This window comes from Urtica dioica, chromosome 3, assembly GCF_054948205.1.
Source record: "Urtica dioica subsp. dioica isolate 48M chromosome 3, U.dioica_male_clone48M_v1_H2, whole genome shotgun sequence".
Lineage (NCBI taxonomy): Eukaryota > Viridiplantae > Streptophyta > Magnoliopsida > Rosales > Urticaceae > Urtica > Urtica dioica.
Window position 1 is genome coordinate 3,202,898 of NC_142758.1, and position 5,055 is coordinate 3,207,952.

A 5,055-nucleotide genomic window follows, 5' to 3' on the forward strand; every position below is an offset into this window, starting at 1 on the left:
TGTCACGCCCCGCGCCCGGCCAGGCGTCACGCCCCGCGCGCCATGCGCCGGTTCGGGCGTCACGCCTCGCGCGCCCTGCTCCCGGCCACCTGGTGGGCCTCAAGGGGGCCGGCCCAAGGGCTCCTCCAACACTATAAATACCCCCCCCCCCCTTGGGGAAGGAAAAAAACACGCTCATTCAGCCCCACAACTCCTCATCCAACACTTCTCTCACTCGAGAATTACCTCTCCTCCCGTGCTCTTGTGACATTCCAAGAGCGTGCGCTCCTCCTCCCTCGGCTCAGAAATATAAGGACCCCCTCCACGAGAGGGAGCGCGTTCCTTTTGTGCGACCCGAGCTTCTGCAGTACACACTGCTCTCTTGCTTCTTGGCCCTTTAGCTAGAACTCCAAGCTACGAGGCACGCGGCTCCTCTAAAGTCTTCAACAGAAGCTACGAGCTGGGTCCTACTCTAAAGCCTTGGATTCTCAAGCCTCCGAGCCCAAGATTGCCCTCAACATACAAATTGAACTACGTTCTGACCTGATCCCGACTAAAGGGTACGTAGGCAGCCAACCTTTGGCACGTTCACGTTCCTATTCTTTGGCCCGGGCTCGGTCACTTGGTCCGGCCTTGGATCGAATCGCCTGAGGTATTTAATCGTTGTTCATTTTCGTGCGACAACATTTTGGCGCTAGAAGGAGGGGACTTCCCGACTTACACAGCCCGAAATCCCTTCTACAGCTCGACCCTTTTCTTCTCGACTCGAGAAAGACATGAGTGGTCAACCTCCCGTTCGTTCTGAAGGCGTGAATAACCCCGAAAACGCAACCGGAGTGAAGAAATACTTCTTGCGCTCCTGAGCGCAAGGCGACGAGGAGTCTCTCAATGACGAGAGTCACACTCCATCGCCTCCTCCACTTCAAGACAGTCGGGACGACCGCATCCTTGAGATGGAGGATAAAATCCGCCAACTAAAGATAGCTAACGCGAGGTACCACCGCCAACTGGCGGGCAAGGCGCCTGCACAAGGCACCCCCCATGGGGAATCCGAGGACCTCATGGACGAGGGACATGACTATGACCCCGACTATGAAGGCTTGGAAATTTCAGCGGACGTCGAGACTTCTCTCACCAAGGACGGGGAACTCCCTGTTGAGATCGAAGCCAGTCCGTCAATCCCGCCGCCTAAATCAAAGGCAATACCAATCTCCTCTCAAGAAGAGACCTCCCGACGTTCAACCCATGACCGACTCGGTCAAAGAGGCAATGTCAGGGAGGGTCCAACAACTCGGCAAGTGAGGCGTGTGGCTCGAAGCTCACGCCCCCATACCGCCGGGCCAGATCTTAGAGATCGACTTACCGCCCAACGGAACGACCGTGGCGAAGACCTCCGGGAGAGGCTAAGTGCTCGCAAGGGTCACAACCCTGCGGCCCCAATCAATGGGGACCCTCGCACGGCTCAAGGGTCGAATGAAAGGCGCCAGGTGACTCCTCCTGAACAAGGAGTGACCCCTAACACTGGCCTCGATGTCGTCACCATGATTCACAATCTTCGTAACGAAGTGCGTGACTTGCATGAAGGCGGCTTGGCCGGTGATGCATACGGGGTCGTAGAAGAACGTTCCTCGCCCTTCACTGCCCAAATCCTTGCTGAGGTGTGCACGAGAAACTTCAAACTCCCGAATCTCCCTCCATACAATGGGAAAACCGACCCCACGTATCACATCCAACATTCGAAACTTGGATGACGATGCAAGGCGTTTCACCTGGGGCTCTATGCCAAGCTTTTAGTCTTACCCTCACCGGACCCGTTTCGAGTGGTTTAAGAATTTAAGACCAGGAAGCGTCCAATCATTCAAAGACCTGAAGGACATGTTCCTAGCACGATTTGCTACATCTATGGTCCAAAAGAAGACAAAGATGTACCTATGGTCAATCAGGCAAGAGAACAACGAGTCCTTCAGACAGTATCTCACCCGATTCACCGCAGAATTAAATAAGGTCGACCGCTTTGACGACAGTGACGCAATTACAACCATCATCGAGGGCTTGCGCATCGGAGACTTCTTAAAGTCCGTCGTGGGCAGTGTCCCTTCTACGATGGCCGAGTTAATGAACCGAGCCAAAACTTTCATGGGGGTAAAAGATTACATGGACGGCCGCAGGAGCAGCAACCAAAGCTCCCGCCGTCGGGATGAGTCCGGCAACAAGCCTGGCAACCCCCGCTAGAGGGTGAACAAGGGAGGTCAAGCTTCCGATAGCCGACCCCCTGTTTCTCAAAAGCCACGTCTTGCGAGCAATTTTAGAGACTACTCGAGTTACACTCCCTTGAACGCCCCAGTAGAGCAAATCTACGCTGTGGCGCGTGACAAGTTCGTCGCTCCGGCTCCGATAAAGGGCAGCCTCACATCACCGGTCCCGCTATTGTGAGTTCCACCGGGATTACGGTCACACTACCGCTTAATGCTTCCATCTTAGGAGACAAATTGAGACATTAATCCAAAAAGGCGAACTCAAAGAGTTTTTCCTTCGCATGATAGGAGCGGCAACCCCCGCCGACAACAGGCCACAGCCTGAGAAAGGCGGATGGGCCAACGCCAACACCGACCGCACCACGGTCGCGGCTACGGCCGATGCGCAACTCCACGTCGTAACCACTATCCTAGGTGGCTTGCAAGATGGGGACTCGGCCCGGCAAAGGAAAAAGCTCCTCAGAGCTGCCTCTCAAGAAGGCCTTGCCGGGCAAGTTAACCTCACCTATGAGGAACCTCCGTCCGTACCTCACGAGATGATACAATTCACCAATGAAGAGGCCAAGCGAGTTGTGCACCTGCACAATGACGCTATAGTCCTTAAGGCCCAGGTGGCCAACAACTTGGTAAAAAGAGTTCTTATTGATAACGGCAGCGCAGCCGATATAATCTTTAAGACCACCCTAGAGCGCATGAAGCTCCGGGGGCTCCGCCCTGTCCCGACTCAAACCCATCTGTTTGGGTTCACGGGAGAAAAGATCATGACTAAAGGAATCATTGATTTGCCAGTCACCTTCGGAACTACCGGAGGTATCGAAGTCGTTCACGTGGTACCCTTTCTTGTGGTTGACCAGGAGTCGCCCTACAATGTTAACATTGGGCGACCCACGTTGAACAGACTAAGGGCCATCACATCCACATATCACCTACTGGTGAAATTCCCCACCGAGGAGGGGATCGGCATCATGGCTGGTGATCAAACCCAAGCGAGGATATGCTATGTCTAAGGCGTGGACGGCAAGCCCGCTGAAAAAAGGGTTAACACGATCTACCAGCTAGAAGACGACTACCCGTGTGATCAAAAAGACGCACGGCAGCTCGGGGAGCTAGACCCCCGTGACAATATCGAGAGGTTGAAAGTTGACACCCCCGATGATCTCACTTTGATCGTTCTCGACGAAGCTAAACCTGACCAGGTAGTGAAGATCGGTACACAACTCCCTCTCGCCATCAAAACTCAACTCGCGTCCTTCCTTCGGGAGTTTAAGGATGTCTTTGCGTGGACACATGCAGACATGCCCGATATAGACCCCGATGTGATTGTGCACCGGTTAAATGACGATAAAACTATCGCTGAAAAGGTACAAGCTAGACGTGCGTTCAACCCCGAACGATACCTAGCGATAAACGAGGAAGTCGAAAAGCTTCTCTCCGCTGGTTTCATCCGAGAAGCCAAGTACCCGAAGTGGGTGGCCAATGTAGTCATGGTAAAAAAGCCTAATGGGAAGTGGCGCATTTGTATAGATTACAAAGATCTTAACAAAGCCTGCCCAAAAGATTGCTTTCCACTTCCACGCATTGAGCAACTGGTCGACGCCACGACAGGACATGAACTGCTAAGTTTCATGGACGGCTACTCGGGATATAACCAGATACGAATGCACGAGCCCGATCAGATCAAGACGACCTTCGTCACTGATCGCGGCCTCTACTGCTACAAGGTCATGCCTTTTGGCCTTAAAAATGCAGGAGCTACTTACCAACGATTGGTAAACCGGATCTTCGCCGACCTAATCGGCAAGACCATGGAAGTATACGTGGATGACATGCTCGTTAAAAGCCTACTGGCTACCAATCACGTAGACAACCTAAGGGAGATGTTTTTAATCCTCCGCCGGTACAAAATGAAGCTCGACCCCAACAAATGTGTGTTCGGGGTCGAATCCGGGAAGTTCCTAGGCTACATAGTTAGCCGTCGAGGTATCGAAGCGAACCCCGAGAAAATCAAGGCACTCCTTGACATGAAATCTCCACGATGTGTCAAGGAAGTCCAAAGTCTGACCGGTCAGATTGCCGCCCTCTCACGTTTTGTGGCCAAAGCAACCGACAAGTGTCAACCGTTCTTCAAAGCAATAAAGAAGACGGACGGCTTTGAATGGACGGACGAGTGCGGAAATGCCTTTCAAGAAATGAAGGCCTACTTCGGGACACCTCTGTTCCTCTCCAAACCAAAAGAAGGCGAGACGCTCTACGTCTACCTCGCCGTCTCCGAACGAGCTATGAGCGCTGTGCTGATCCGTGAAGAAGATAAGGCTCAATGGCCTATCTTCTACATAAGCAAAGCCATACTTGACGCCGAAACGCGTTACACTGAGATAGAGAAGCTCTCTCTCGCTCTCCTCGTAGCCGCCAAAAAGCTACGCCCCTACTTCCAGGCTCACCCAATTGTTGTCCGAACAGGGCACCCCATCGGTAAAGCTCTTCAAAAGGGAACATCGACTCGCATGGCGATCTGGTCCCAAGAATTGAGCGAGTATGGGATCGAGTTTCACCCGAGACCAGAAATAAAGGCTCAAGCCTTAGCTGATTTCGTGGCAAAATTCTCCTACACTCCCGACATGGGAAGATCAGAAGACGACTCGACCGACTTGTCGGCTCGAAAGAGAAAGGTTGACCCTACGGGTCCCATCTGGGAACTACACGTAGACGGGGCATCTAATGCCCAGGGAGCAGGCGCCGGCGTGATTCTAACGAATCCCGACCGGGAAAAGTTACGCTACGCCCTCCACTACGGATTCTAGGCCTCCAACAATGAGGCCGA